The 20806-nt window shown below is 46.6% G+C and overlaps 1 protein-coding gene across 3 annotated transcripts in view; it reads right to left on the reverse strand.

Moving 5' to 3' along the window:
* LOC138919734 (ral guanine nucleotide dissociation stimulator-like) overlaps positions 1–20806 on the reverse strand; it is a 175753-nt gene that overhangs the window by 139276 nt on the left and 15671 nt on the right. Inside the window, exon 1 of one of the 3 annotated variants that reach the window (XM_070246007.1) lies at positions 18441–18761. The exons of the other annotated variants lie outside the window; for them this stretch is intronic. The gene's annotated coding sequence lies outside the window, so the exon portion shown is untranslated. Of the gene's footprint in view, positions 1–18440; positions 18762–20806 lie in introns of those variants that run through there. 3 annotated transcript variants of the gene reach the window in all.

Here is a 20806-nt window from a genome sequence, read left to right on the forward strand (position 1 = left end):
AATTACCAGATTATGAAATAGAAAAAAAAAAGTTGAAATGATGAATACAACTCCAAACATGGTTTTCTGGGGGAAAAAAAAAAATCTGTTCACTTAATAAAGAGAAGAAGAATAAAATTCAAATTCTCAATATTGAAGAATGGAGAAAGAGTCTCAGACACAGAGGCAATCCAACTTTGCAAGAAAAAATACATGCCTAGAAAGCTTCAGAAGTGAATTCTGTCAAATCTTCAAGAAATAGAAAAGTCTTATGTCATTTAATCTGTTATAGAACATTCTTTTAAAGCATAATGTGATAGATGCTCACAGAGAAATATTAAAAACTTATCAGGGCACTTCAGCAGGAGCATTTTGCTAGTTCTCAAAATTAGACTATGGATTCATCAAATAGATGGGAGAGGGACGTTCATCCCAGGCAATGGGAATCTGGAGGGCAAAGGCTCGGAGGGATGAATACATGGAGGAAATAAATATTCATGAAATGACAAAAGCCTGAAAAGAATGAAAAAAGGACTAAATGTCAGGACTAGGAATGGAAAATAGTCCAATAATCTGGAGTGATGGAGCTGATTCTAAAAATACCAAATATGATACTAAACTTTGGTAGATAAGACCGGGAAAGTAGTCACATCTGTGATGTCAGTTATTCAACACTAACTCAAAAGGACTCAGAAATATGACGTGGTTAGCAAAAACGTGAAGAATCTTAGGTTATACTGCAAAAGTATACTGTCTAGAAAGAAGAAGATGATAGTCTCCCTCCACAGTGTTCTGGTCAGTACACTTTAATATAGTACTCAGTTTTAAAGGAATATTAATTTCTTAAAAAGAAAGAGAACATATCCAGAGGAAGACTAGGATAATGAGGAGTCACTCGGTGGAACGTGTTGTTTCGCTGATTCTCATTCTTTAGGGAACAACACTTCATTTTTCCTTAGGGAATCATCTCTCCCATCCCCATTCTTAGCCCATGCTGGGCCTTAAAATCAGCCAGAGCAATAGGCATATAATCCAGGCATGTCCCGTCACAGTTTTATCCTCTGGGCAAAAGCGACTGATTAGTTTTGAGGCTCATGATCACCAAATCAGATCAAGACTTCAGTTGGAACTATTAGGAAAATGTGCACTTTCTGTTTGGCTTGCTGCATTGAGGGGATGTAAGTCTGGGGTTACTAGAGGACAGTGTGGCAATGAAGCCAGTGGAGAAAATATCACAGATGGAGAGAGACAGGTTCCTGATGTCATTAATGAGAACCTTGGTCCAATCGTTCCTGAAGCCAACATGAACTTTACAGTTATTTGAATTTACAAATGTTCTTTACCTAGTTTAAGTTCAGTTTCTGCCATTTGCCGCCATAAGATTTCTACCTAATTCAACCTTAAAACATGTCTTATGAGATACGAGTAAAGGAACTGTTAATTTTGAAATTGAAATGGCACATGGACATCAGGACTGCTCTCCTTAAACTCTCAAAAACCATTTCATTGACATCAAGAACAAGGTAAAGATGCTCTGCACACGAGCATTATTTTTCATTTTGGGGGAGGTTTTATAAAATACAATAAGACAAGAAAAATAAATGATTGCTGAACTATTGGAAAAGAAGAGAAAATTTTTTTATCTTTGCTGATACCATTATAAATATAGAAAGTCTAAGAGTCTACACACAAAAACCATTTTAGCAGCAGTTAGCTCAGGGCTAATCTTCCTCAAAAAAAAGAAAAACATTTTAATTTGATAAAGTGGCTGTATGTAATATAAATACACAAAAATCAATACATTTCTAAATGGAGCACTCAGAAATAAAAATGGGAAAACATATTCATAAACATGATAAAAGCTAGGAAATATTTAGAAACGCATTAAACACAAAGATATGGGAATTAAATGAAGAAATCTATAAAATTGCATTTAAGAATATGAATGTAGATACAGTAAGTGGGAAGATAAATGTCCATGGATGGCATGACAACGTATTAAAATATCAACTATTTGAAAATTATCATATTAATTCAATATAATTTCAATTTGGATACCAAACTTTTGTCAATTTTATAAAATGATGGTAATTTTCATTTGGAGAACTAATTTCCCCAAAATAACCAAAAATACAATAAAGAAGAATAGTGAGGAATGACATGCCTTGCAAGGTATTACAACATATGATGAAATTATCATAATAAAAACAATGTGGTATTAACATAAATAAATAAATAGATGGGGGGGTGAACCTTGAGATAAATTGCATTATAGATGACAATTGTAAATAATGAAAAATGCCAGTAACCAAAGCATACTTTTATTTAACAAATAGTGTTGGCACAACTGCCTTTTATCTGGGAAAAAAATGAAATCCGTTACTTTATACTGTATATTAAATTTTACATAGATTAAAAATCTAAATGTAAAGAAAAAATAATATAGTTAAATCCTATGTTATAATTTTAAATGATATGCATCTCTCTAGATATTTAAACCACACAAAACAGCTCTAAAATTCTCTCCTAGCACTTTCTCTTGTCCTCAGTCTTATCCCAGCCCTCTGGTAGAAGAGGACGGGTATAAAGCAATCAGTCATACAACAAATTAAGGATTCTCCTGAGAACCTAGGAAGGTATCAGGGTAGAATTTTACCACCACCAATGTCTGCAGAGAATTGCTATAAACAACAATTAGAAAGCATTTTCATCCCAAATCTTATCTGGTCTCGGATCACATTTCTTTTTTGGTTCTCAGCAAGGAAAGAATTTCCTGTATCATTATTTTTACTGATTATCTCCTACTCCATCTTATCTACAAATATACCATTTTTTATAAGGAGGAAGAACAAATCAACTAAAGCAACTACGCTTCTTACTAAGGTGACACACCATTGCTGTTCCAATACATACTCCTGGGAGAGTCTGGGAAAAATGGAGGCGGAAGCATCAGAAGAGAGTAAGAAAACTCACACTTATTGTTGACCTACTACATGCAAAATATTTTTGACATCTCATCCAAACCACAAGCAGAGTAAGTATGTCATTCTTCCTGTCTCATAAATAAGGAGACTAAGGCTCAGCAAGGTGAAATAATTTGCTCAAGGTCATTGTGATAACTTTCTTGATGAAGCTTCCTGACTGTTCTCTCCTTTCAGGACTCTTGATTTCTCTTTGAGAAACTATCCACCCCCATTCTGAGTCCTTGTGCATCCAGGGATGCGCACATGGCTGAGGCAGAGCCAATCACTGTGTTTCCCTCCCTGGACACAGAGATTGGTTCAGAGATAGGCACGAGACCTAGCAAATGCTACCTTTGAACTCTGCATATACATAGACTGATAAATTCCTCTATTTACTTAAATCACTTTACATTGGGCTGCTGTCCCTGGTATGGAAAATGTCTTGATTAACCGAGTCACCACAGAGCTAAGAAATGATAAAGCCAAGATATAAACGTCTTTCTTCTTGACTCCAAAGGTCATGATCTTTCTACAAGGCCCTGTTTCCTGGTAAAACACTCTTAGCTGGAGGAAAATAGTATAATTCACTCAAGAATCTGCTGTGATACCTGACACGTCCTCAGCCTGCTGTGAACTCTACACTGTCTTTGATTAGTGAAGAACATTCTGGGAAATTTGATGGAAATGAGATTTCAATTGTCCTGAAAAAAACAGTGAAGTCCAGTTCCCAAGGATTTGGTTTTATTCAACAGGTGCGTGGTCCTGAAGCAAAAGAACATGTTAACATGGGAAGAACAATGGGCTCTGAGTCAAAAGAAAAGAAAGAGAATTCTGCTTCCACCATTCAGCTATGCGATTTGAGTCAAGAGGGTGCACTTTTCTGAACTTTAATTTTTTCTCTTCCTCCTGGCAGAGCTTTTGTGAGACGAAAATAAGATCTTGGCTATTAAAGTACTTTTATTTATTTTTTTAATTGCAAAAGGCTCTAATGTAATATTGTTAAATGTTGCTGGGGTATCTGGGTACAGCTTAGAGTTCCAGTGCCATTATTACAACAGATAATCACCGAGTATTTAGACCCAGCATTAAAAACAAATAACATATTTAAAGAAACGAATATTGGTTAAAAACTAAATAAGTAGGGTCAACTTAATTGCATTTACTAATAGAAGAAATTCGCTCAAAGGAAGTCTTAGAAAGATAAAAATGGTGACTAGAAAATAAACACTGTATATCATGTTCTCTTTACAATATCGTATGAAATGGTAAGCTATGTAGATAACATAAGATAAAATGGGTAAATAGAATAAGTTATAATAAGATTGAAAAAATAAATCTAAAAGATTAAAAATACCAAACAAGACTACATAGAACAAAAAGAAAAATATGATAAGGTAATAATAGGAAAAAGGAAGATATCATACAGTTAACGGAGTTGAATAACATACTAAGAGGAGCAGAAGGATTCAAAGCCAGGCAGCTCACTGGATCTGCTGGCGGTTACCACGTGGACGGTGTGTGACAGGTACGGGGGGTTTTATGTCCCGTATCCCATCTATCCTACCAATAGCACTGCAAACCCAGGATCAACATTCCTATTTCACAAAGAGGGAAGCTGAGGCCCGGAGTGACTAAAAGATGTGCCTGAGGTGTCACAGCGCGTGGAAGTGCAGCTCCGACGGGAACGCCGGTGTTGGGGTTTCTAGAGCAGACTGGCTTCCTTCCACGCGACCCCTGAAACAGCTGGAGCTCCCCCTCAGCGTTTCCCCAAGGCTGGTGTTTGCCGTGGGTGTCACTGGGATTTCAAGAGAGCACTGATATCCTTAGGGCATGAGGTAGTCTCGCAAGAGCCCGGGATCCACCCCCCAGCCTTTCAGTTACAGCCCCATTTCCCCCCCACCGGAACCGTGTCTTGGACACGCGCAGCCCCTGCGCAGCTGGCGTGGAGCGCCCAAGCCCGGCCTCAGCCAATCAGCTTATCGCATTCCCTTCACAACAGCGAGTGTTCCAGGGAGAGCAGACGGCTGAAGCCGGCCAATCAGAGCCAGGGGTCTCAGATGGCAGGGCTTCCATTTGAGCTTAGGTTGTCGCTCGCATCCCACCCCATCCTGCGTATATGGTCGGGACTTCAACCGACAATATGAAGAATCACAACGGCGAGAGCCATCCACCCCACAAGGGGGAGCACCTGCCTGGGAATGGGCCACATAGGGTGCAAGACGGAGCCAGGCAGTGGAGAAAGAACCACCATTCTGCTGGCACTGCTTTACCCTCAGTCACGCCAACGCGAAGGCAAAATGCTCCCCGCACCTTACAAGCGCTTGAGCTGGCGAGCCCGGGGATTCCTTCCTCACAACCTAACATTTACAGAGACATCCCCTTGAAGCCTTACATCGCTGTGTGAGAAACCATGAAGGAAGCCAAGAACAATTCTCATGCCTAGCTTCAAAGCCCTAAGATGCTGACTCTCTGGGACCACGGACGTCACTGTCAGACCACCAAGGCACGAACTAGGAGCCGTAGGCATATCTCAGACTACTTGGATGCTTGCTTTGAGGACTAGATATTTTAATTATGTGGCTAAGAAGAGCACGGGTTCCCTTTTGTGTTGGGTTTCAATACAAAGCGTCAGATAAACCTGGATTCAGACATTAGCTTTGTCACATACTAGAGACACGAGCCTTGGGAAGTTAGTGGTTCTGCCCTACCACTGTGCCTTGGTACATAATATTCCCTCTACCTGGCACACGCTTCCACCCCTCTTCCACCTCCCCTGTTTGCCTGGCTGAGCCCTGGTCATCATCCAGATCTCAGCTTAGACATCACTTCCTCCAGGAAGCCCTCCTTAACTTCTCACCCTAAGGTCTAAATGAAGTTTGCCTTTTCCAGGTTCCCAGAGAACCTCCATTCTCTGCTTGTCCCAGCACTTGTTTCACTATTATAATCATCAAAAATAATCATAAATATCTAGTTCCCCCACCAGAATAGAAGCTTCCTGAGGGCAGGGAGTGTACTATAGTATTCACGATCTAAGCCCTGTCGTGAACTAGCAGGGTGCAAAAGTTTTACTGAATGAGCAAGTATCTCAGTCTTTCCATTTCCTCCTCTGTGTAATGGACATCACTGTAGCCAGCCTCACAGGACTGCTTGGAGATTTAATTCAGTATGTAGATAGCCCAGCACACACCTGGCACACAGTAGGTGCTGAATAAATGTTAATTCCCTTCTACTTCGTTTACCCTTTCCAAGAAATGTGCGTGTTAAGGACTCATTCTTTGCTAATCAATAACTTGATCTCCCTGAGTGCCATTAATAAAACTAATAAAATCCTCACTATTTCCTCAAAAGACCAAGGCAACTCAGGGGTTAATGATCATCTGTCTCAGCTTGACAGTAATTCCTGGGTCACACTCACCGTGGAAAGCTCTTTTTCTCTCAGTAGCTGTCAACATGGAATAAAGTGATTAAAAGTGTTAAAAATCATATATAATAAATGGCGCCAATATAAAACTTAATGCCCCTAATATTTCCTCAGAGTTGCTACCTCTTCATTAATTCAAGCAAGAAATGTTCCACTTAGTTAAAATAGCTACTTAGTACCCTGCTCATAAACACATCTGCAGCCCAAGTTCACTGGTTCAGTGGGTTTAAATTAGTTGGTATCAATGTTATTGATGATATGAGGATTCAGAGCGCATGCTGAGGCTATGAGGAGGGTGATGCTCTGGGCTTCCGTATTCTCCGTAGGCACGGACTCGGGGCTCTGCCGGGGTGTGCTGGCGAGCTGACCGCAGGGTCTTATAACAAAAGCTACAAGGAGGACCACCACAGGCCACCTGAGGGAGACCCTGGCATCACAGTGGATCCTTTGCTGCCATGAATGGAAACTGATCCTGCTGTGTGCCTGAGGGAGAACAACACTGTTATTGAACATCTATCTAATATACAAGGCAAGGCAGAGCCCAGTGGTTAAAGGCACTGACCCCAGAGTCAGGCAGCTTTGGGTTTCAATCTGGCTCTGCCACTCCCTACACATCCTTGGGCACGGCACTTAATCTTTCTGAGCTGCTGTCTTTATCTGCAAAATGGAGATAGTAACAGCACCTGAGTCCCGAGGTTATTGTGAGGATGAAGTCCACCTGTCACTTAGCACAGCGCCAGGCACATGCCAAAGGTTAGATATTCTCCTTTTCCTAATACATGTGTGATGTCATTTCATCTTCACACTGGTCCTATTAGATACGCATTATTATCCCACTAAAAGGTTCACTGGATTTAGAGCCAAAACATCTGGGTTCAAAAGTTTTTTAGACTGGCCAAAATCCAGACCACTGACACCACCAAATGCAAGTGAGGATGAGGAGCAGCAGGAACTCTTGTTCATTGCTGGTGGGAATGCAAAATGGTCCAGCCACTGTGGAAGACAGTTTGGCGGCTGCTCACAAAACTAAGCATACTCTTACCAAGGACCCAGCAATTGTGCTCCTTGGTATTTACGCAAAGGAGCTGAAAACTTATGTCCACACAAAAACCTGCACGTGGATGGTTACAGCGGCTTTATTTATAACTGCCGAAACGTGCAAGCAATCAAGATGTCGTTCCACAGGTGAATGGATAAATAAGCTGTGGGACATCCAGACAATGGAATATTATTCTGCGCTGAAAAGAAATGAGCTATTAAGTCATGAAAAGACGCGGAGGAAGCTTAAATGCATATTACTAAGAGAAAGGAGCCAATCTGAAAAGGCTACATACTGTATAATTCCAACTATATGACATTCTGGAAAAGGGAACACTACGGAAACAGTAATAAGATGTGTGTTTCACAGGGTTGGGGGGCCGGGAGAGAAACAGGCAGAGCACAGAGATTTTTTAGAGCAGTGAAACTATTCTGTATGATACTACGATGGTGGGTATATGTCTTGAGAAATGTGTCCAAACAAATTTATGTTGTACACAGAATGTACGACACCAAGAGTGAACACTAATGTATACTCTGGACTTTTGATGATTAAACAAAAAACCTGTCCCAGAGATAAAGTAGCTGTGTCACCTTAGCTCATGCATTCAATCTCTCCCAAAGTCATGTTCTTATCCATAAAATGGGAATAAATAACCCAGGTGAGGTCACTATGAGTTTAACTGAGGTCATGCCTTAGAAAGGGTAAGGGGACCAAGAGGTCACTGTTAGACCCAAAATAAAAGGCACCCACAGTTCCATGGGGCCTCAGCTTGGGGAGGGCACCTGTTTCAGGAGGCACAGCCTGGGGCTGGGAGACCTGGAGGCAGGCACACAGCCAGCGCTGATGGGAGGAAGCTGGAGTTGTTTACATTCCTAATTACAGGAACCAAGGCTTCAGCACAGCCAGGTGTCATTCCAACAGACAAGGTTGATAGGATGTGAACGGGCCCAGCTGCCACCACTCTGCTCGCGGACGACAGGCATAGAAACGAAGTCAGATGAATTAGCCTGCAGCCTGGCCGTGCTGGTCAACTTCAGCTGTTTGGAGGCACAGATTAAAATTCAGTCTTGCAAATTCTATGTTTCTCCCAAACATAGAATTCCTCGCGGTTGCCTTAGGTCTGTTCCCCAGAAAGGCGCCGCCACGGGGAGCAGTGTGCAAGTCAGACATTTGGCCGGTGGCCTCAAATGCGGTCCCCTTTCCCCCTCCAATGGTGAAGTTCAGGAAGGAGGAATGTACTAAGAGCACCAGCTTCAGAGTCCAAACCCTGCCACGTGCAAGGTGTGTGAAGTGCCGCCAATCATTTAAGCATTTTGGAATTCAATTTCCTCATCTGTAATATGGGAATAGTCCTTTTAGGGTTGCTGTGAGGATAAAGCACTTACAGGCACATAGGAATCTAGCTCAATAAACAGTAGTGAAAATTATTAGCAGTATTGCTTTAATGGGCTACCTGGGCAAGTTCTGAGCCCAGGCATCCATCAATTTGTAGTCCGCGCCCTACCAGCCGGCAGCCGCTTTAACTAGACCGATTAACAACCTGTTTCTGATCAATGATTTATGGCTCATGTTTCCCTGTTAATGAAATGTAATTGCCAAGCCCGAGATGTAACGCGGCGGCAAAACAAACCACCATCTGAAAATTACATCCCTGGTCCCATAAGTAAAGCGGCAGCAACATGCCGGAATGCCTTATGATCAGAGGGAGCGTCACCAGGCCTGGCCTTCGAGGCGCTTGTTCTGTTTGAAGGTGGAAGAGGTACTCCTCGCCAGTGTATTCTTTGCCATAAAAATTAACGCTGTAACAGGACGCCAAATGGCTTCAGCTAATGTGCTTTTGAATGAGGACTAAATTTTATTCATAAGCATCAGTGTCAGGACTAAAATAACATTTTTATGGACACTGCAAGCATAAACAGCAGTGCTGACTGAAACAGGACTGCCACTGAATTGACTTGTTTCCCTCCACGTGGCTGCTCAGACAGCAGGGGACTGGGAACCAGAGACCCTGGCCATGGGTCTCGCTTCTGGTCTCTCCTGTTTTGTGACATTGGGGGCAAATTAACTAAAAACGAAAACGAAAACAAAGCACTCCCCCTAACCTTCAGCCTCATCGTCTGTAAAGTGGGGTAATAATACAACTGACCTCCCAGAGATATTGTGAATATTAAGCTCATTTATTCATTCATCCATAATGCCAGTTTCCAGGCTTGGTTCTGGGCACACGGAAGTAATCAAAACAGAAACAACTGCTTGTGTGGAACTTACATCCCAGTGGGAGAAGACAGACACTAGGAAATGAATAATTACGTTGGATGCTACGTTAGGGAGAGGTAACTGTTACTGAGAAAAATTAACTGAAAGAAGGAGACTGGGGATGCTAATGGGCGGTGGAGGATGCAGGCAATTTTAAATAGAGTGGTCAAGAAGGTCATACTGAGAAGGTGACATTTAAACAACCTGGTGGGTCTACATGCATCAGGACTTGAGCAGAGAGCCAGACTCACACAGTAAATATCCAATAGATGGTAGGTATTGCTGTTCCCAGGAGAATGGTATGAAAATACATATATGAGAGCGCTTTCAAAACGGCAGAGCTATATAATCCAGATGAGTGGGTTAATGTGTGTGAATGACTGAGTAGACTTCTGACACCCCATCCTGCAATCAAGAGTGACCCTAAGATGGATGCCATGGGCAGGAAAAGCTGCGTTTGACCCCAGGAAGGCCAGAGGGTCCTGGGTCATGTGTTGAACAACTGGCGGCCTCCTACCTCCTACAGTGTCCACATGTGGTGGACGCTCAGCTGTTGGCCCAGAGACTGAACGAGGCCAAGGGGTGTGGAGAGACAAGGAGGGGCCTTGGTTTCCCCAAGAGCTACCTGAATTCCTAAGGGCTTTTATGGATGGAGGAGGATGCTACCGTGTCATTTTAGCCCTTGAATTTCTAGAGATTCCTAGAGTTGAACTTCCTAGATTGTGATTTCCCCTGTCTGGAATCAGAAGACCAACATTCAAATCTGGGCTTTGAATCTTCTTAACTGTGTGATATTGAAAGATGTCACGTATCCTAAAATGTGCACCGTGAGAGTAGCTCATGAGTCACAAAACCAGTACAGGGTAGAAGTGGGACCTAAAGGCAGGTGTTTCTGACTCAAAACCCCACATTGACATGGATTTGGGATGGTGGGAGCACAGCTCTGTTAGGACGAGGTAAGACTCCACACGATTCAGCCCTGCCTTAGCTATCTAATTGTCTTTCCCCCCAACAAAGAGCTTTCTGATAAGAGGAGGGCCATGTCTCTGGATTCAGAGCACATTACACGTGTTACTTACCTTCATCTGAAAGGGGGGAGTCAAACTAACCTCATGTCACTGAGGGAAATAAAAATAATACGTTTATCGAATATTAATGTGACAGACACAATGGTAAGCACTCCCTGGGCATCACTGGCTTTAATTCTTTTTTCTTTTCCTTTCTTTTTTTTTTTTTTTGAGGAAGATTAGCCCTGAGCTAACTGCTTCCAATCCTTCTCTTTTTTGCTGAGGAAGCCTGGCCCTGAGCTAATATCTTTGCCCAGCTTCCTCCACTTTATACATGGGACGCCTACCACAGCATGGCTTGCCAAGCTGTGCCATGTCCGCACCCGGCATCCGAACTGGCGAAGCCCCGGCCACCGAGAAGCAGAAGGTGCGCACTTAACCGCCGTGCCACCGGGCTGGCCCCCACTGGCTTTAATTCTTACAGCGAGGTGGTACTATTATTCCCATTTTTCAGAACAGGAGACTGAGCCCTGGAACGTGAAGATTTTGCCCAACATCACATAGCTTGAAAATGACGATGAAACTCAAGCATCCGCCTCCAGAGACTGTGCGATGACTCTCGACTATCCATAGCCCTTCGAGGAGCTCGATCACTTGTGGGCACACAGCAGGGACCTAATCAAGAGACACTAGCCCTAAACTTTCTGTGAGGGCAAACCCTCTCCTCAGTGCCCCTGCACACATCTTCCCACATCTAAGTCTTTGCAAAGAAGGGGCTCCCTGCCTGAAATACCTTTCCTGTTTCTCTCCTCACCACAATACCCTCCATGTTTATCAAGGCCAAAGGGAAGATCTACTTCCTCCAGGAAGCCAACAGGGATCACACCGGGACAACCGGGTTAATCTGAAACTCCAAATATTCCATCTGTAGTGAAAGTATGTTTTCTCTTTTATTGCCTGCCTATGTCATTAATCACTTCTTCTGGAAGTAACCTCCTATTTTCTTTTGAGGGAGCCAGCACATCCAAATTATCAGTCCAGGTGATTTATCTGAAGCTCAACTCCAACCCCAGGCTCCAAGAATGAGATACCACCCAACCTGGGCCAACTAGCGGACCTCAGGAGGTTTGTTAAACCGATGTTGGGAAATAGACACAATTTTTTATTCTGGGGTGGACAAGCTGGTAGGGTGTAGACCCTGGAGATTCCTGTGCCCATCTTTTCCCTTACTGAGGAGAGACTGGTTAAGCATCAAGAATAAAACAAAAGGAGACACATGCCCAATGGCATTATTTGAACTCCTTGATCCAGCCATATCTGAATCAGTTGAGTGTTCCAATACATGTATTCTTTTATCCTGAAGCCATTTTGAGTTGAGTTTCTACCACTTGCAAGTAAAAGACTCTTAATGCACACACATTCTTCAACATTTTAGCCCTGCAAACTCACCCTTTCATAATTTTCTATTACAAAGAATGAATTCTATTACCCGAGAGATCTTATCGACTCCTTAAGGACAGCAGCAGATTCCTTTTCTAAGGGACAAAGAAATTATAAGAGAGTTCAGGGTACTTTGTGCCTGATCACGTTAACTGAAATAACCTGTTTATCACCCATGGCACAATGCACAGAGATGGGGATATAAAGTCACGTTCTAATAGTGATTCTACACTTTACTAACTGGGTGACCTTGGCAAAGACATTTCATCCATCTAAGGCTCAGTCTCTCATATAAACTGGGGACAACAATAATGTCCAGGACTTCGGGTGTAAAAGTCAAGTGATCTATGCTACTGAAAAGGCTGTTATTTCCCTGGGACAATTCTGACAGCATTAGATTGTTTTACCAAGAGCAGCCAAGTCGAGGGAGATGATTTCTAATTCCACAGTGCTACGGATGCGGTCAGTAGCAACTGCAAGCTGGAAAGGAAACAAAGTCGGGTGTCATCCATTCAAGTTCACACGTTTCACCAGGGACAGCCTCCGAGCCTTTAATACTTACGTATGCATTTATCCATTTATTTAATCAACCACTACTAACGCCTACTACAGGCCAGACGCTGCTCTAAGTACTTTACGGCTTTGAAATATCCTCTCACCTTTACACTCACCTATGGAGTGTGTATGATAATCATCCCCGTTTGACAGATCAGGAAACTGACACACAGAATGGTACGGTAACTTGCCCAAGTTCACACAGCCCGTAGGTGGCAGAGCTAGGACCCATTTGACAGAGTCTGGCTCCAGAGTCCACGCTCCGAATCACCACGCTTAGTCTCCAAAGACCTATGGAAAGCGCCAGCCTTAACCGAAAAGTTTTGTCTTCCCCACCCTACAGTCCCTACGCGGCCCCAGGCTCCAGGGCACTCTTTCAGCTCCTCTGACAGGCCATACTCCTCCCTTGCCCCGTCCCAACGCTCTCCCGCACAAGTCCTCCTTTTCTTGTAGGCATCTGCTCTCAGCTTCAACATCACTGCCTAAGCCACAAAGTCTATCAGTAAATGCCGTATTTCTCAGCACCCAACACGAAATAGTTTTTACGTATCTCCTAGGTAACTAGTCGCTGCCTATCTGTCCTTTCCAACTAGGCTGTGAGGCCCAGTACGTCAAACACCCTGTCAGTCTTGCTCACCAAGTGTCCAGACCACTGAACAACGCACCGACCAGAGGAAAGGAAGGACTTGTCCCAAGGTCAACTCTCCAGACTTTCTGTGGAAGGAGGCAACGAACGGAGCACCCTCGAGCCTCACGCTTTCTCTGCCAGACTTTCAAGTGTGGGACACATACCTGTGCTCACAATGCTCCCCGGACAGCCCCCACTGCACCCCTAACAGCTAGACTTCCGCACACTCAAGGGCTTTGGAAAGCACTGGCTCTGCACACAAACGTTACGTGGCCCTCGACAGGCCACTTCCCCTGAACCGGCCTGAGCTTCAGGGGCACAACAGGCTTCAGGAAAACCCCAACGGAACGTAGCCTCTAAAACAGGGAGACCTGCACTCCTCAGAACGCCTCGAGACCAGTGTCCTTATCGACTTCGCGTCTGTCCCTCCAAGAAGCCAAGACCACGGGGGCCGCTTCAGCGCCCGACTCCCGGGCACCGCGTCCCCAGGCTGGCCCCGTGCCCGGCACACACCGCCCGTTCCATGAACGAGTGACGCGCACGAAGAGACCCCCCCACACACACCCCCACCCCCCACCCCCCCCCACCCCCCCCGCCGCTCCGCGCGCCGCACAGCTGTCCCGCGACCTGACGGGCACCTCTCGGCGCACAAGCCTATTCCTCAGAAACACGCTCGCCTCCCACCAGCCCCCAGGCCCACGCCCCCAGGTACCTCTCCCAGATGGCATCATCTTCGCAGGCGCCCTGGTCGTTCCCGTGTCCGGCGAGCAGGAAGAGCGGGAGCTGAAGGAGGGCCACCTCAGGCCAGCGGCCATGGCTGTGGAGGGCCCGGGCTGCTGTGCCCAGCGGGGACACGGAGCGGCGTCCACGGACGAGCCCGGCCCGGGAGAGAGCCGCAGAGCGCGGCCGGACTCCGCCGGGCTCGGCTCTGGCCAGGCAGGCGCGGCTCGCCGACGCCTCCCACGCCTCCCGCGACGGTGGCCCAGCAGCCGCGCGCGCTCCCCTCCTGGCGGGCGCGCGCCGCCGCCCAGACGCTCCCAGGCCGTTGCCCCGCCCCCTCCCGCGGTGGACTGCGGACAGGGACAGGGACACCCTCCTGGGAGAACTCCTGGGGCCCCGCCCACACGCTTCGGACCTTCGCGGAGCGGGAAGGTGCGCTGACAGGGACGCAGGGTCCCCGCCAAGCTCGCTCTCGGGGAACTGCAGCCTCCTCCCTCGGGTTTTACTCGAACGTCAGACCCGAAACCACGCAACGTCTACAAGCAAACCTAGGCAGTCAGCCCTTTGACACCAGTCTTAGCAGCCTATGTTCAAGTACCACGTCTGACTGGGCAATGGAAACAAAATACAAAATGAACAAACGGGACTACATCAAAGTAAAAAGATCTTCTGCACGGCAAAGGAAACCATCCACAAAACCAAAACGCAACCTAACACCTGGGAGAAGATACTTGCAAACCGTATGTCGGATAAGGGGTTAATACCCAAAATACAGAAAGAACTCATACACCTCAACAACAAAACAAATCAACAACCCAATTTAAAAAACGGGCAAAAGATCTGAGCAGTGACTTCTCCAAAGAAGATATCCGGATGGCCAACAGGCCTATGGAGAGGTGCTCAACATCATGAGCGATCAGACAAGTGCAAATGAAAACTACCATGAGACGTCACCTTACTCTGGTCAGAATGGCTCTAAGTAGCAAGACAAGAGACAAGTGTCGGAGAGGATGTGGAGAGACGGGAACTCTCCTGCACTGCTGGTGGGAGCGCAGACTGGTGCAGCCACTACGGAAAGCAGTAGGGAGTATCCTCAGAAAACTAAGAAGAGATCTACCGTTATGATCCGGCTATCCCACTGCTGGCTATTCATCCAAAGAACTCGAAGACACAAATGCAGAAAGACACGTGCACCCCTAGGTTCACTGCGGCATTATTCACAACAGCCAAAACTTGGAAGCAACCTAGGTGCCCATCAAGGGAGGAATGGATAAAGAAGATGTGGTACGTATACACAATGGAATACTCCTCGGCCATAAGAAATGATGAGACCCGGCCATTTGTGACAACCTGGATGGACCCTGAGGGTACTATGTGAAGTGAAATAAATCAGAGGGAGAAAGTCAAACACCGTGTGATCTCACTCATGAGCAGAAGATAAAAACAATCACAAACACACACAGAGCCACGGAGATTGGATTGCTGGTTACCATAGGGGGAGGGGGGGAGGGGAGAGAGCAAAAGGGGTGATGAGGCTCGCATGGGAGGTGACGGACTATAATTAGTTTTTGGGTGGTGAACACGATGTAATCTACACAGAACTCGAAATATATTACAACGTACATCTGAAAGCTATATGATGTTAGAAGCCACTGTTACTGCAATAAAATAAAATAAAATAAAATAAAATAAAATAAAATAAAGAAGTGTAGGAGCCTCAAGAGGCTGACAGGCTTTTGAAAAGTTATTCTAGGGATTTTTACGGCTTAGCTCAGGGCGGCAGACACCAGCCTGAGACACAGCTGTGACACAGTCACTAACTTCAACTAAATTATATTCCGACCGGAGGAAAATCAAAACTACTATAATAATAATAATTTGTCAAAGGCCTCACTTTGTGCCAGATCCTGTGCTAACTGCTTTGCACCAACTATCGCATTTAATCCTCACATCCCAAAGCTAGGTTACCGCTACTCTCCCCATTTTAAAGGTGAGGAGACGGAAGCAGAATGATGGCAATCTGCCTGGAATTCACAGAAGGATTCTCTATGTAATGACGTGACTTTTGGACCAGACTGAAAGGTTTAACACGTTACAGTGAAGATGCAGATCCCAGTATCACAGAACGTGAAAAACACTGAGTCCTGCAAAGTGTATTAAAACACTAATTATGGATCCTCACAATCTCTTGGCCTGTTTTCTCAGATGAGGGAAAACCCAGTGTGAAAAACCCTTGATGAGAGGTCTGCAGAGGAGGACTAGGTCTGGTCTTTAAAGCCGGGAACTGTCCCAGTAGATTCTGAGTCAGTGGGCCCAGAGGAGGCCTTGAGCGTCTCTGTTCTTGGAAAAAGCCCCACAGGCTACACTTCCGTGCCCTTGGAGTTGGGCAGTTCAGTCATGCCCTACATCGGGACGTTTCAGTCAACAACGGGGGTCCCAGAAGATTAGTCCCATGTGGCCTAGGTGTGTAGGAGGCTCTGCCATCTAGGTTTAGGAACTCCGTGGTGTTTGCACAGTCTCGAGATTGCCTGACTGTGACACACTCCTCAGAACTGATCCCCACTGTTAAGCAAAGCATGACTGGACTGCCTTAGATTCTCCACGGTTCCAGACCCTGCACTGTTTACATGACTGCACACGCAGAGGGCACCGTGTCTGAGGCAGAGAGCAGCTGGAATCACACAAGCTCTCGACAGAGAGTCAGGGAAAGGCGTGCTCTGCTTACACGACTCTCTACTTTTCTCCGTGTCTGAACCATTTCATAGCTAATCTGCTCTTTTTAACCGAACAGCTTTGCAGAAAAGAAAAAAAAAAAAAAGGTTACCAACAAATACCAAACAAACCAATATAAACAATACATATCAAATAAGCCTAACCCTACTATGCTACTGAAAAGGCTGTTATTTCCCTGGGACAATTCTGACAGCATTAGATTGTTTTACCAAGAGCAGCCAAGTCGAGGGAGATGATTTCTAATTCCACAGTGCTACGGATGCGGTCAGTAGCAACTGCAAGCTGGAAAGGAAACAAAGTCGGGTGTCATCCATTCAAGTTCACACGTTTCACCAGGGACAGCCTCCGAGCCTTTAATACTTACGTATGCATTTATCCATTTATTTAATCAACCACTACTAACGCCTACTACAGGCCAGACGCTGCTCTAAGTACTTTACGGCTTTGAAATATCCTCTCACCTTTACACTCACCTATGGAGTGTGTATGATAATCATCCCCGTTTGACAGATCAGGAAACTGACACACAGAATGGTACGGTAACTTGCCCAAGTTCACACAGCCCGTAGGTGGCAGAGCTAGGACCCATTTGACAGAGTCTGGCTCCAGAGTCCACGCTCCGAATCACCACGCTTAGTCTCCAAAGACCTATGGAAAGCGCCAGCCTTAACCGAAAAGTTTTGTCTTCCCCACCCTACAGTCCCTACGCGGCCCCAGGCTCCAGGGCACTCTTTCAGCTCCTCTGACAGGCCATACTCCTCCCTTGCCCCGTCCCAACGCTCTCCCGCACAAGTCCTCCTTTTCTTGTAGGCATCTGCTCTCAGCTTCAACATCACTGCCTAAGCCACAAAGTCTATCAGTAAATGCCGTATTTCTCAGCACCCAACACGAAATAGTTTTTACGTATCTCCTAGGTAACTAGTCGCTGCCTATCTGTCCTTTCCAACTAGGCTGTGAGGCCCAGTACGTCAAACACCCTGTCAGTCTTGCTCACCAAGTGTCCAGACCACTGAACAACGCACCGACCAGAGGAAAGGAAGGACTTGTCCCAAGGTCAACTCTCCAGACTTTCTGTGGAAGGAGGCAACGAACGGAGCACCCTCGAGCCTCACGCTTTCTCTGCCAGACTTTCAAGTGTGGGACACATACCTGTGCTCACAATGCTCCCCGGACAGCCCCCACTGCACCCCTAACAGCTAGACTTCCGCACACTCAAGGGCTTTGGAAAGCACTGGCTCTGCACACAAACGTTACGTGGCCCTCGACAGGCCACTTCCCCTGAACCGGCCTGAGCTTCAGGGGCACAACAGGCTTCAGGAAAACCCCAACGGAACGTAGCCTCTAAAACAGGGAGACCTGCACTCCTCAGAACGCCTCGAGACCAGTGTCCTTATCGACTTCGCGTCTGTCCCTCCAAGAAGCCAAGACCACGGGGGCCGCTTCAGCGCCCGACTCCCGGGCACCGCGTCCCCAGGCTGGCCCCGTGCCCGGCACACACCGCCCGTTCCATGAACGAGTGACGCGCACGAAGAGACCCCCCCACACACACCCCCACCCCCCACCCCCCCCCACCCCCCCGCCGCTCCGCGCGCCGCACAGCTGTCCCGCGACCTGACGGGCACCTCTCGGCGCACAAGCCTATTCCTCAGAAACACGCTCGCCTCCCACCAGCCCCCAGGCCCACGCCCCCAGGTACCTCTCCCAGATGGCATCATCTTCGCAGGCGCCCTGGTCGTTCCCGTGTCCGGCGAGCAGGAAGAGCGGGAGCTGAAGGAGGGCCACCTCAGGCCAGCGGCCATGGCTGTGGAGGGCCCGGGCTGCTGTGCCCAGCGGGGACACGGAGCGGCGTCCACGGACGAGCCCGGCCCGGGAGAGAGCCGCAGAGCGCGGCCGGACTCCGCCGGGCTCGGCTCTGGCCAGGCAGGCGCGGCTCGCCGACGCCTCCCACGCCTCCCGCGACGGTGGCCCAGCAGCCGCGCGCGCTCCCCTCCTGGCGGGCGCGCGCCGCCGCCCAGACGCTCCCAGGCCGTTGCCCCGCCCCCTCCCGCGGTGGACTGCGGACAGGGACAGGGACACCCTCCTGGGAGAACTCCTGGGGCCCCGCCCACACGCTTCGGACCTTCGCGGAGCGGGAAGGTGCGCTGACAGGGACGCAGGGTCCCCGCCAAGCTCGCTCTCGGGGAACTGCAGCCTCCTCCCTCGGGTTTTACTCGAACGTCAGACCCGAAACCACGCAACGTCTACAAGCAAACCTAGGCAGTCAGCCCTTTGACACCAGTCTTAGCAGCCTATGTTCAAGTACCACGTCTGACTGGGCAATGGAAACAAAATACAAAATGAACAAACGGGACTACATCAAAGTAAAAAGATCTTCTGCACGGCAAAGGAAACCATCCACAAAACCAAAACGCAACCTAACACCTGGGAGAAGATACTTGCAAACCGTATGTCGGATAAGGGGTTAATACCCAAAATACAGAAAGAACTCATACACCTCAACAACAAAACAAATCAACAACCCAATTTAAAAAACGGGCAAAAGATCTGAGCAGTGACTTCTCCAAAGAAGATATCCGGATGGCCAACAGGCCTATGGAGAGGTGCTCAACATCATGAGCGATCAGACAAGTGCAAATGAAAACTACCATGAGACGTCACCTTACTCTGGTCAGAATGGCTCTAAGTAGCAAGACAAGAGACAAGTGTCGGAGAGGATGTGGAGAGACGGGAACTCTCCTGCACTGCTGGTGGGAGCGCAGACTGGTGCAGCCACTACGGAAAGCAGTAGGGAGTATCCTCAGAAAACTAAGAAGAGATCTACCGTTATGATCCGGCTATCCCACTGCTGGCTATTCATCCAAAGAACTCGAAGACACAAATGCAGAAAGACACGTGCACCCCTAGGTTCACTGCGGCATTATTCACAACAGCCAAAACTTGGAAGCAACCTAGGTGCCCATCAAGGGAGGAATGGATAAAGAAGATGTGGTACGTATACACAATGGAATACTCCTCGGCCATAAGAAATGATGAGACCCGGCCATTTGTGACAACCTGGATGGACCCTGAGGGTACTATGTGAAGTGAAATAAATCAGAGGGAGAAAGTCAAACACCGTGTGATCTCACTCATGAGCAGAAGATAAAAACAATCACAAACACACACAGAGCCACGGAGATTGGATTGCTGGTTACCATAGGGGGAGGGGGGGAGGGGAGAGAGCAAAAGGGGTGATGAGGCTCGCATGGGAGGTGACGGACTATAATTAGTTTTTGGGTGGTGAACACGATGTAATCTACACAGAACTCGAAATATATTACAACGTACATCTGAAAGCTATATGATGTTAGAAGCCACTGTTACTGCAATAAAATAAAATAAAATAAAATAAAATAAAATAAAATAAAGAAGTGTAGGAGCCTCAAGAGGCTGACAGGCTTTTGAAAAGTTATTCTAGGGATTTTTACGGCTTAGCTCAGGGCGGCAGACACCAGCCTGAGACACAGCTGTGACACAGTCACTAACTTCAACTAAATTATATTCCGACCGGAGGAAAATCAAAACTACTATAATAATAATAATTTGTCAAAGGCCTCACTTTGTGCCAGATCCTGTGCTAACTGCTTTGCACCAACTATCGCATTTAATCCTCACATCCCAAAGCTAGGTTACCGCTACTCTCCCCATTTTAAAGGTGAGGAGACGGAAGCAGAATGATGGCAATCTGCCTGGAATTCACAGAAGGATTCTCTATGTAATGACGTGACTTTTGGACCAGACTGAAAGGTTTAACACGTTACAGTGAAGATGCAGATCCCAGTATCACAGAACGTGAAAAACACTGAGTCCTGCAAAGTGTATTAAAACACTAATTATGGATCCTCACAATCTCTTGGCCTGTTTTCTCAGATGAGGGAAAACCCAGTGTGAAAAACCCTTGATGAGAGGTCTGCAGAGGAGGACTAGGTCTGGTCTTTAAAGCCGGGAACTGTCCCAGTAGATTCTGAGTCAGTGGGCCCAGAGGAGGCCTTGAGCGTCTCTGTTCTTGGAAAAAGCCCCACA

The sequence above is a fragment of the Equus caballus genome, chromosome 21 (assembly GCF_041296265.1).
Source record: "Equus caballus isolate H_3958 breed thoroughbred chromosome 21, TB-T2T, whole genome shotgun sequence".
NCBI lineage: Eukaryota > Metazoa > Chordata > Mammalia > Perissodactyla > Equidae > Equus > Equus caballus.